Below are 13,647 nucleotides of genomic sequence, written 5' to 3' on the forward strand. Positions count from 1 at the left end.
GGGCAGGGGCGGTGGGGGACCAAGCCGGATGACGGAAATGGACAGGAAGATACGACGCGCAAATGTGCAACGCAGGAGTAGCAGTTAGCGGGGTTCTCTGCACCCGCGCCACGGTAATGTATGCGTAGTTGCGTACCCGTGCACTGTATACTCTGCTAGTATATCTTGTTTGTATTTTTGTTCCATTGGATTTTTGCTCTCCTCTCGTTGTAGTAGTTGTACTACTAGTTAGCTAGGGGTTGTTGGGTACCGCAATTGCTCCATCATCATCATCCACGTAGCTGCTTACATATTTCAAGACTAGGTCAGTAGCTTCTCATGATCTCATCCCATGCTACCTAGCAACGTATTCAACCCTTGCCATTTATGGCACCTACGGGTTTTCTTTAAGAAAGAAAAACTATGAAAATATATAGATGAAGGGTGCTTGTCTTGGACATGGGTAAGTATATATAATATTCTCTATTTGTTTCAGAATACTTGATGTTCTACATATGGATAAAGCATTAAACTCACCAAGATGAAACTTTCACCATTGTCTTTTATGAGAAGTTCAATTTAATCAACAGCTGCTTCCTATAACTGTTGAACTGTATATGTTGATTATCTAGTTGTTTTCATCAATTTGGAATTTTTGTTCCGTTGACTAATGTATGAAACTTGACATGGCTTTAGAGCCCAGATCTTGAGTTCGAGTCCTAGATTCATCGTAAAATTGCTTGGTCCACTCTGAGATATCTTCTTCTATCCACGTGTTGACTTCCGTGTGTCACATGATAGTGGATGTTGAACTGTATATGTTGCCTAGTTGTTCTCATTAGTTCGGACTTTCGATTACGTTAGCTGGTGCATGAAGCTTGAGAATAACATCATGTATTTCGGTACGGATATACAGTTATTTTTCCCACTTGCTGGTTGTCTTATACATACATTTCTTTTCACCTACCAGGTTTATTACTAACTAGTGGTGTCAATTTCGGTATGTAAGAACAAATACACCAACTTTTCTGGTTATTCACTCTTTACCTCAAGTTGCAACTTCTATGTATTCAAATGAATGATTGGGGAGGTGACTGGAGGGACCAAATCAATCAAGGGAGCACTGCTCGAGCTCGTGACCTGCAAATGGACAGCTGCACGAAAGACTGCACACGAACATGTACTTCCTGATGCCGATCCATCTGTGTCTGAGAGACCATGAGTGAGCACAGAGCATGTATGTAAACACCTGCGGCCGTACCTGGTAGTGGTGCATGGCCGAGACTCGCTCGCTCTGCAAAGCTAAAAGAGCAAAAGGAAAGAGATAGAAAGAGTGTTAAAGGAATGGAGCAAAAGCAAACTCTGGTGGCCAGATCCAGCCCAGATGTGCTATGTGGGGGATGGCAGATGATGAGAGTACTACTCTACTCCCTCGACGGTACTGTGAAGAGGTTGAAGAACCGATAAAAAAAGAAAGGCGAGAGCGAGGATCGATGTGCGGCTGCCTCACCTCACGCACGTACTCCCTACCACCATATCACCGCTAATCATTGGTCTCGCTGATACGGAGATAACATGCACTGAGATTTAAATATGCATGTTTTGACGTGGAACTAGCGTAGTAGTTAATTGCCCATGACCATCACCATCCACGGTCTTAAGATAATCCTTTTACTGCTAATGACATCACTACCTTTGCTTGTGGTACGAAAGCTTTGCCCAACTCACCCGTGGTTCACACTCCCGGTGGCTTCCTCGGGAACCGGGCATGTGTAGTGCTGGAAGGCATGCATTAAACATATGGCATGTTGAGCTACAGGGAGCATGGCCCGTTCTCGTCCGCTAGCCGATCTCGATTTTTCAATTGTAGACGGAACCAGTTCATCGATCAGAATATCGCAACTCGGGCGATCAACCAGGTACGCATGCATTCATCGTGATCTTTTACGACTTTCTAAGCTACTCCTGTTTGGAGTAGTAGTATATCATTGACCGGATTCATGTATCTCATGGTAGTTCAGTATAGTTGGTAGCTGTACGCATCACGAGAGATTTTCACGCTCCTGCCACAATGTTAGCCCACTTGGTAGCCTTGTTCCCACTTGCCAGCTAAAGTCGGCTCCTTTGTACTCGTTCGTAAATAGTTTGTACCCACTCAATACAATTGGCAGAGAAAGATTTATAAAAAAAATAGCTTACAAATAGCCATTAATTTAGCCGATTTCATATCCATATCATCTGTTAAAAAAGAAGTCCATATCAATAGCAATGGCTAGTTGTTTCGTTGGCCTGCCAAGCTGATCACAATCCTCTCCCTTTACCAGAGCTTGGGATAGATTATTCTACGAGGGGTATATGACAACCAAGGTTAACATGAGCTAAGGCGGTGAAATAGACTTGACAAACTGAATGTTGCTAAAATTTAGCTCTTGATAGGACCGTATGGAAATGAACGATCTATGTGCTGAAATCTTAGTTTACTTATAGTTTTTTCTCTTTGTTTTGGTTTCTTTATATTTCTGTTGGGTTTTATGTCTAGCATATCCAGCTTGGTTGGGAAAAAAGTTTCAATCTTGCTATAGTCATTAATTTAATGGTTTGTCAGTCGAGGCCTACACCATCAGATCTGTATGGTGATTCGTGTATTTGAGTTGCAAATTTGGGTTGTAGCTGAGTTTTTCGGTTGTAAGCAACTAAAAAAAAATATCTCTGAGCCATTTAGATATTCTTCATTATTCATTCTAATGGTGAGTTGGCAACATGTATTATAGTCGGAGAAGTCGTTGCTATCAATTTTGCACGAAGCCCACATATAATTATACAAATTGTTGCCCAAAGCTAAACCTTAAATAATACGCTATCCTGCTTTTTTTTATTCTACAAGCAAGGCAAGAGCCATGACGAGCTTCAAAAATCAAACAGGATATAGTACATAAAAGATCCAACATTCACATATTTTGTACTATGTGGGTGACTCTGAAGGCTCCACGACCCCTCCTCCTCGCCCCTTCGCTCCGGGGCTCTCCCGGCCGTCGCCGCTGCCAGTGGCGGCGACAAGCCGTCAAAGCTTGGGTGGCAGTGGAGGCGTGTCCTGTTGGTCGGTCTGCCTCTTCACGTGAAGAGACGGCAGCTCGGGCGCAGGTGGCGGCGCTGTTCCTGACGTGCACTTGTGCGGCAGTAGTGGGGCGGAGGCGGAGGGGAGGGCCGTGGCTGCGCGTGGTGCGTCCAGACGTGAAGGAGGCGCTGTCGGCGTCCTCTGAAAAGAGACGCGAGATCCAGGGTGGCGTCCTGGCTCCATGATGTGGCGTTTGGCCCTTGTGGCGGCGACGTGGGCCTCTGCGCCCGATCCAGGCCCAAGTTCTGGTTCATGTGCCTTTGTCTGGCGGCAGCGCGTTGGCCCTGTTCGGCATCCCGACAATTCGCCCCCTCCTTGGCTGTTGGCTGGTGACGTGGGGGCTACTTGCGTGGCTTTTGAATAAAGGCGGTTGTCTTGGAATTCCAAACCAAGATGATGAAATGCCGGATGCGTGTCTCCATTGCCCTGACTGGAGTGTCGTGTTCCGAAAGGCTCTGCCAGCAAACTCCATTAGTGGATTCATGTATGGAGATTGTTGGATTGGAGAGGAGTCGGTCGTGCGTACCTGTGGTTTTCTCTAGCCGTTTAGTTGCAGAGGAAGTATTGTGAAGCTCTGCTGGTTATTACCATCATGGAGTACGCTTTCTCATTTCATGGTGAAGTCAGCCGGCAAAGAATGTCATTGAAGTAGGGATATGTGGACTAGCAATGGAATTCTATTCTGTCTGGCGATGGGGAATTGGCTTGATGTTCCGTGTCTTGGAGCAACATCATCGTTATTGGGGCGTCAACACATGAGAAGTTCAAAGTCTTACCTTGCAGGAAAAAAAAATCCAAGGTCTGACCTTAATTGGTGTGCATGACAATAGCGTTACAAAGATGTTGTTTTTCAAGCGAGGACTTTCTCCAGGGTGAAAATATAAGATCTTTGATCGGGCAACCATAACGTGTGTGCACTGTTTCCTTCTTGAAGACGCCGTTTTTGGAGAAGCTAGACTTCTTGTGTTGTGTTGTCTTGGTGGTGGTAGTACTGTTTTTTCGAGAAATGGATCACTGTAGCGGGGCTCTTTTTAAAAAAATCTTCCTTTTTTAGTTGTGTGTGTAGAAGGATAGAGAGGGAGGAGAGATTGCGGAATATGTTGGATGTTGTATTGCACCTCATGGGTGAGTATATATAGAGTACAAGACTTGGAAGCTAAGAAACCTCCTAGGGAGAATATGGAAACAATCCTAATACAATCCCGTGTAATCTATAACTACCAAATATACTCTAACACTCCCCCGCAGTCGTAGCGGTAGCGACGTGAACAACAGTAGCGTCGCGGACGGTCAGACTGGAGAGAAGCCGAAGGTATGAACCAACGGGCTGACACTCCCCCGCAGTCATAGCGGGAGCGTCGTGGACGGAGTTGCGTCGCGGATGCTTGGACTGTAGAGGAAGCTGGTGAGGCGCAGGCGAGGTGGTAGCCCTTGTGCCGATGTCGAGGGAGCCGAGAGCGTTGGGTGGTGCAACCTTGGTCAGGGTAGCCGCGCGAGGGGATGCCGTGGTCGATGTCGTCGTCGGGTGCCGGTGTCGAGGTAGCCGCACATGAAGCCGCAAGCGCATAGTGCGCGAGGAGAGTGACGGAGACGCGTCGAGGCAGTCGTGGAGATGGTCGATGCCGAAGTCGATGCAGTCTGAGCCGTCGAGGACGAGGTGCGGCCCTAGTTTTGCCAGAACCAGGCGCACGTCGGGGACGAAGGCATACGTCGGTTTTGCCAGAACCGAGTACACATAGAAGAAGTCGGTGACGCGGTCGAGGCAGTCGTAGAGGCGATGCCGAAGAAGACGTTGTCGAAGCCGATGAAGACGAGACGTCCGACGCGAGTTTGCCAGACTCGGGAACGTGTCGGGGACGAAGGCACTTCCGGTGCTGCCAGTACCGGGCATGCGAGGGTAGGGAACATTACAAAGTGCGCGCCATGTCGGAGTAGACTAGTAGAGGAGGTCTCGACGACGGGTGTCGGAGAAGAGGAGCAGGTGGTGTAGTCGGGGAAGAGGCGAGTCTCGACGACGGGTGTCGGAGTAGAGTAGCAGGTGACGTAGTCGGGGAAGAGGTGAGGACGCTGGCGGCGAAGCTGTAGTGTACGAAGACGTAGAAGGCGGCGAACCCAGCGGTGACCAGGGGTGGTCAAGCTGGACGCCTAGATGGGCGTTGCGGTGGTCGGCGAGCCCAGCGCGACCTGAAGAGGTTGGCGAGCCCAGCGGCGACCTGGGGTGGGGGCGCGGCGGCGGTACACGAAGTAGGCGAGGAAGACCCAGCGGCGTGACGAAGACCATGCGCGGATGGAGGCGACCCGCGCCGAAGGGGCGGCGCTGTGGTGGCCTCGGACATCGACGCGCGGGGGACGGCGAAGGCGACCGCGTGCGGCGACGCCACGGCTCGAGGGCTGGCGTAGGAGCCGCAGGCGCGAGTCGGTGCAGCGGCGGGACGCCACCAGCGATGTACGCGCCTCAGAAGGCGCGTCGTTGGCTAGCAGCGTGGACCAAAGGCGGCGGCGCTGCGACCCGAAGGGGCGACGCAGCGGCAGCCCGTAGCTCGATCGGTGGTAGGCGCATGCTCGGGGACGTGCTTAAGCGGAGAGCGTGCACCTTGCGGTCGGTTGATCAGACCGACGGCGGCGCTGTACGCGCCATGGCGTGGACGACGTGCCGCAGATTGGAGTCGTTGGCGACGTTGTCGGTGATGTCCCGGGCGATGACGGCGAAGACGGACCGGCGATGGAGACCGCGCGGGCGAGACAGCCTGCTGCGTCGCACGTAGGCGTCCCGTGTGTGACGCGTGCGGCCGTGCCGCGCGGTTGATGAAGATGGCCGGTATAGATCGATGCCGTTGTCGGAGTAGATGCGCGCGGTGACGGCGGCGGTGGGCGACTCAATCCGATCTATGATCGGTAAACCAAAAAAGAAAACGCCGATCGAGCGACCGGCGAAGCAAAAAGAAAACCAATCTACGGATTGGAAAAAAAAAGACTCGAGGGCAGCGGATCAACGGATCGGCGGACGAACCCTCATACGGGTTGCGCGGCCCCCGGAGTAGATCATGGAGATCGACCTCCCCGGGGGCGGCGCGGCGCGGAAACTTTGCGGCGGCTAGGTCAAGGAGCGTGCCGCTCTGATACCATGTAGAAGGATAGAGAGGGAGGAGAGATTGCGGAATATGTTGGATGTTGTATTGCACCTCATGGGTGAGTATATATAGAGTACAAGACTTGGAAGCTAAGAAACCTCCTAGGGAGAATATGGAAACAATCCTAATACAATCCCGTGTAATCTATAACTACCAAATATACTCTAACAGTGTGCATCCATAATGTTGTTACGGTAATGCGTAGTTGGAGAGTTTGAATGTAATTGGTATCTCCGCGATATTAATATATGTATTTTATTAAAAAAATATTGTGTACTATGTATTTATACGTGGTGCCACTGCTTTCATCACTATCTCGGAGACAAATATACATAGTTAATAACAAATCACTATCTTGAATGTCAACGTAGTTGCAAGATCTATAGAGATTTTTATGCTCTTAGAGTTGGGTGAGAGTCGCAGGAGTTTATAAGTGGCTATTCCATCACTGATTGCGATACGAACATGTTCTTGGCATGACTTCTTTGGCACCACGCGACGGACTTCTTTCTCGCCAGATGGATCAGTGTAGATTTTATACACAAATGAACTTCAATGATATAAAAGCCTATATATATACTATTAACAGGAAGTATATTTTAGCCCTAAAAAGTATATTTTCTACGCCCTTCTGGCCAAAATATAGTGCGTATAATAATTTTAAAAAGTCAAACGACATAAAGTTTGATCAATATGTAGAACAAAATATCAACATCTAGAATACAAACTCAATACCATTAGATTTTTCATGATGTATATATTTACATGGTATACAATTAGTATGGTAGGTATGGATAATTTTCTCAAAAAACTTAGTCAAAGTTGATATCATTTAACTTTTTGAAAATCTTATATGCACTGTATCGTGGCGAGGGAGTACTTATACTGGATTAATAATAGCTCCAGTATTCTATAACCGGCAGAGCACAGGTGCAGTGCCTACTATATCTAGAGATACACTGTCAGTTGAAGGATAACACACTGTATAATTTATTTGGAGCATGCATAATAATATATAGCTGATGCGATATACTCGATATTTTGTCGACCAAACTTCTAGCTTTGTGCGAAATAGACTTTCGCCTCACTTTATAAATAAAGCCGCAGCGGCTAAGTGATATAAGGTGAAGAGGACAATCTCTTTGAAGAGGAAAATCTCTTACAAAGCAGATCAACAGTAAAGCAAAAAATAAAATAAAAAACACAAAAAAACTCAAACTTGCCACCGGAAACATTGCCACGGGATCGAGTCGGGGCTCCACGACGATGCACTGCACTGCCTTCGTCCAGACTGTGAAGTCTAGGGTTTTCACCCGGAGCCATGTCGGGTAACGACGCACTACGCCGCAGCCGTCGAGACCGCGAAGTCTAGGGTTTTCACCCGAAGCCATGTCGCGGGGAAGATACCCACAACGATGCCCCAAGAGGGTTATGACACCCGCAAACATCGCTGTCGTTGGCGCCGAAGCGCTGAGCTTTCACCCGAAAGCATCCGCACACCACGCCCGAGAACTCATCCACGTGATGTCACCAAATTAGACTTCCGCAACACAACCTGGGAGTTGCCAAAGCTGAAGCGCCGCCAAAACCAAGATCCCCACCGTCTTCTCCTCGCCATCCCCATGACCGAAGAGGGAGACCACCACCGTGTCACGTTGCCCATTGTAGAGCCACCCGCACAGTCCACCTTCCGGGGTCGCCGCCTCGGCATCCCCACGAACTCGAGCCCGTGACTTGAACAACACACCGCAACGCAGATCGGGCAGGGTGTGACGGCACCATAGCCAGCAGCCGTCAGAGCAGACGACAACCTAAGGTGCACACTGTTCGGACAGAGTAGCATGGCGGATTAGGTCTAGATCAGGCATGGCCGCCTGCCTGGCCACAATCAAGCCCCATTAGCCAAGCCGCCGCGCTGGTGCGCCTAGGACACCGTCGCCATCCACCTGCATCTCCATGCCGAACCTACCCAAGCCACCACCAAGCCTCCATGCGCTAGTCATATGCCTTGAGCGACGTCGCATCAACCTTACTCCTCGCTAGATAGCCCTGGCCGAGACCGCACACCGCCGCAAAGAAACACCTCGGTCATGACCCCTCGGGGACATAGTCCCGCCGCTATCGACGCCACCACGTCACCAGTCAAGCCGATCGTTTTGTCCACATCCAAGATCCCACCTTCACACGCCAGTAGGACCATCGCGATGACCCTCCCAGATGAAGGAGAGAAGCTGAGCGGGCAGTGTTGCTAGGGGCCACCAGACCTAGGCTCGCCTAACACAGATTTGGTGCCAACGACAGAGCAGCCTGGGAGAAACCCCCGCCGACGCTAGCCCACTGGCCCCGCCTAGCCCAATACTAGGCCCGCATGGCAACATAGCACCACGACCCGCCAGCCATCGCCTCCACCGAGACCTGCCGTCGCCGTCAGACCAAGCCCGAGGAGGGCCGAAGAGCACCGCCGCCAGACGCTCCTGCCCCGCGCAGAGCCCCGTCCCTCACTCGATCCATCAACGTATCTTGGTGATCATATCATGTGGTTAATTTTAACACCGCTGCAGTAATATGGTACTATATATGATAACATTCTTCCAACTTCCAAAAGGATTCCTAAAAAGATTGGATTATTTCCGATCTACATTCTTTTGGCAAGGAGACACCGAGAAACGTAAATATTGTATGGCTAAATGGTGTGTGGTTTCCCGATCTAAATTCTTTTGGCAAGGGGGACTTGGGATTCATGACCTTCAGATCAAGAATAGGGCCCTCCTTGGTGAATGGCTTTTCAAGCTTCCGTCAGACCCTTCTTAGGGTAAAGTATGTTGTCTCAAGTGTGTTGTCCCAAGTTTATTGGAAACTTGGAGACTCACATTTCTAGGCTGGACTTATGGCGATAAAGATTTTTTTTCCCATTTGGTTCTTTATCTATTAGAGATGGATCAGAGATAAGGTTCTGGGAAGATAAATGGCTAGGTAATGCCACTTTTCGAGAACAATATCTAGGATTGTATAATATTGTACGTCACAAAAGCGATACACTCGCCACGGTGCTAGAAACTTCCCCACCAAATGTGTCGTTCAGAAGAAATCTCATTGGTCCCAGATAAGCATCTTGGAATGCTTTGTTGCAGTGCCTAGCTTTGGTCCAGTTAACGCAAGGATCTGATGTATTTCGTTGGAATCTTCATGAGGGTGGAAACTTCTCGGTGTATTCTATGTATATGCTCTAATCTATCCTAACATTCCAGTGGAAAATAATAAGAAAATTTGGAAGATGAAGATCCCACTTAAGAACAAGATTTTTACATGGTATCTTCGTCGAGGGGTAATTCTAACGAAAGATAACCTTGCAAAACGTAATTGTCAATGAAGTAAAGTGTGTGTATTCTGTCATCATGACGTGACCATAAATCACTTATTCTTTCAATGCAAATTTGCTAGATCTATATGGTCAGCCATCCAAATAGGTTCTACCTTATATCTGCCTCGAAGCATTACCAATATATCGGCAATTAATCAACGGTGTGGATCCTAGGTTCAAACTACTTATTAGGGTGGGAGCGATAACCGTTATTTGGTCGCTATAGCTATGTATAAATGATAAGGTTTTTAATGGTAAATATGCGTCTCTTTTGCAGGTCATCTACCGGTGCACAACTACTCTTCGTTCATGGTCGTCTCTACAACATGTGGAGCATCGGGACCTGTTTACGGAGGTGTCTACACGGTTGGAGGATACCCCGAGTGATATTTTTTCCCAACATGGATGACAACTTGATCGACAAATTGGTCATCCTTGTTGGATCCCTCGCTAGATCCTTCAACTGTGTAGACACCTCCGTAAACATGTCTCGATGCTCCACACGATGTAGAGACGACCATGAATGAAGAGTAGTTGTGCATCGGTAGATGACCTGCAAAAGAGACGCATTTTTATCATTAAAAACCTTATCATTTATACATAGCCATAGCGACCAATGCTTCGAGGCGGATATAAGGTAGAACCTATTTGGATAGCTGACCATATAGATCTAGCAAATTGCATTGGAAGAATAAGTGATTTATGATCTCGTCATGATGACATAATACACACACTTTACTTCCTTGCCAATTGCGTTTTACAAGGTTATCTTTTATTAGAATTACCCCTCGACAAACATACCACGTAAAGATCTTGTTCTTCAGCGGGATTTTTATCTTCCAAATTTTCTTATTATTTTTCACTGGAATGTTAGGATGGATTAGGGCATTATACATAGAATCCACCGAGAAGTTTTCACCCTCATGGAGATTCCAACGAAATGCATCAGATCCTTGCGTTAACTGGACCAAAGCTAGGCGCTCAGCAAAGCATTGCAAGATACTTGTATGGGACGAATGAGATTTCTTCAGGACGACACATTCGGTGGGGAAGTTTCCAACACCTTGGTGAGTGTATCGCTTTTGTGACGTACAATATTATACAATCCTAGATATTGTTCTCGGAGAGTGGCATTACATAGCCATTTATCTTCCTAGAACCTAGTCTCCGATCCATCTCTAAGAGAGAAAGAACCACATGGGAAAAATAATTTCTTTATCGCCATAAGTTCAACCCAGAAATGTGAGTCCCCAGGTTTCCAATAAACTTGGGACAACGCATTTGAGACAATGTACTTTCTCTTAAGAAGGGTCTGCCAAACCACTTCTTCTGAAAGAAGCTTGACAAGCCATTTACCAAGGAGTGCCATATTCTTGACTTGAAGGTCATGAATTCCATGTCCTCTTTGATTTTTGGGCCGGCAAACTACACTCCATTTAGCCAGACGATATTTACGTTTTTCACTATCTCGTTGCCAAAAGAATTTATATCCGAAATAATTCAATATTTTTAGGACTCCTTTTGAAAGATGAAAGAATGCTATCATATACAATACACATTACTAAGTACTGAAGTAATAAGAATCAATCTTTCACCCAAGGACAATAGTTTGCCTTTCAACTCATTACTCTAATTTGAAGTATCTCCTCTACCAGTTTCCATTCAACAGAAGTGAGTGTTATGTAATGAATCGGAATACCCAAATATCTAATAGGAAGTTGGCCTTGTCCGCAGCTAAATAATTCAGCATACAAATTAGCATTGTCTTTAGGCTCGCCAAAACAAAACAACTCATTTTTATGGAAATTTTATTTCAGGCCCAACAATGGCTCAAATGCTGAGAGTATTAACTTCAAGCTTCTTGCTTTATCGATGTAACGTTCCATGAAAATGTATCGTCGGTGTATTGAAGAATGGATAACCCTATATCCACGAGATGAGGAATCATACCTTCAATCTGACCGTCAGATTTTGCACGTTTAATCATGACATCGAGCATATCCGCCTCTATATTAAATAACATAGGTGATAAAGGGTCTTCCTGTGTTAGTCCCTTCTTGTTTTAGAAATACAATGTCATCGTTAACTTTAATGGCAACACTCCCGAGATGAAACTATGGACTAAAGCACGTTACTTATCAGAAAACTCTTTTATTCTAAGAGTTTGCTGAAAGAAAGACCACTTCACTTTACAATAGGCATTCTGAAAATCAGTTTTGAAAATCACCCAATTCAACTTCTTTTTATGAAATTCATGAATCGTCTCATGCATAATAACAACTCCATCTAAGATGTTACATCATTGCATAAACGCAGTTTGAGATGGACGTACTACGTGACCAGCCACCATATTCAGCCGTATCATAGCAACCGTGTTCAGCCGCTGCTATCAGGCACTGTATCACTGGATAAGGCTGCTTGCAACGAGAGGCCCTAAAGTTCAACTGTGAAGTCCAAGCGAAAGCTAGCTCTACAGTCTACACACCGGTCTCTTGCAAACTACAAGAGCAGCTTCGCTTTCAGTCGCAACGTTCCAATAGCTCAGGCGACCTAAGGAATAAAGGTGGTGTAGACTTACAGCGACCGACGGAGCGCTCGCTCACACGCGTTCGGCCGCGCGCTCGAAGGTGCTCCGACGAGCGAGACGGCGGACGTCGACGTTTCTTTGGACTCTGCTAGAGATAGTTCGAAGCCAGCCAGTGGGCGATGTCGGCAATCAAAATCCTGCGAAGCTGCACAGGATCGAGCTAGGAGCGCCCGACCGCGCGGCTATGTTTCGCGCTCCGGGAGGACGATGATACGATGCGATCGAGCGCGCCATTGCTGTTGGCGCCGCGCACGCGCCGCGCGTGGAGCGCCTCGATGCGCTGGGACCGAGCGGCGCGAACACGAAAGGGATCGACGGCGACGTGCAGGCCGGGAAGAGGAGGGAACGGACGCGGCTGGCGAGCGGCGAGCGAGACACGTAGCCGGCATGAGGTATCCGCACCGGTGCCGTCGCCGTCTAGTCCGTACACCTATCTTCCGCCAAAGGAGGGAGCTCGCCGGCAGGATCAATGACGGGAAGCACTCGTACTAAGAGCATCTCCAGCTACATCCTCCAAAACATACCTCAAAGAAATTTAGAGCGCGCTGGATAAAATTTCATTCTCAGCCACGTGCGTTCTAAAGCTTTCTTCCATCCGGCGCGGCTCGATACGGTGTCCGATGTGGTCCGATACGGTGTCTGGCGCCCCGAGCCCACCCCCGCTACACAGGGAACGCTCCGGGCGCGCCGAACACAACAAAAAGCGAGGCGGGGAGTGGCAGGACCGACGCGTCACCGGCACATAAAAATTCGCCCTCCTCTCCCGCCACATCGTGCCTCTCCCGCCGCGCATTTCTGCCCTCCCAACAGATTTCACCGCCTATCCCGCCGATTCATTTCTCCCTACCGCCGTCGCTACTTTGTCCCTCCCGCCGCCGCTACCCTATCCCCATCCATAGTGCCGCCGACAGGCCCCCAAAAATGGCCAAGAAAGCAGCCACCAAGCCGTCGGGCAATGAGACGAAAAGGCCGGAGACGCCCTTCGCGAAGCCGCGGAAGGCGCCGGCTGCGAAGAAGAAGCCGGAAGGCTGGACTGAGGATCAGTGGCAGCAAGACTGCCTGCACCACAAGCTATCGACGGCGGAGCGGAAAGGACGGAGGGCGGCACAGCTGGATAAAAAGACGGTGGCGACGCGCGCTCACCAGCACGCGCTGGACACGTGTATCGCGGCCAGCAACGCGAGCCCATGGAGTACGTCGGCGCCAACGTACATTCCGGGAGTGTTGTCCCCGTCGACATCCGGGTTCTACAACGACGGCCCCTATGCCACTCCCGGGTGTGTGGCGCCAAACTTGTCGCCGCGGTACGAGGATACGCTGCCGCATGGCGGCTTCAACCCTAACGTCTTGTTCTACTCCCCGGTGTACGACCAAGCGCCCCAGCGCGAGCCAGGCCCCGGTTCGGACGGCGCCCCATTCACTGGCCGCAGGTCCCCACTCGAATTCATGGACGTCGGTGGTGAGGAGGAAGAGG

Source organism: Lolium perenne, chromosome 3 (assembly GCF_019359855.2).
Source record: "Lolium perenne isolate Kyuss_39 chromosome 3, Kyuss_2.0, whole genome shotgun sequence".
Lineage (NCBI taxonomy): Eukaryota > Viridiplantae > Streptophyta > Magnoliopsida > Poales > Poaceae > Lolium > Lolium perenne.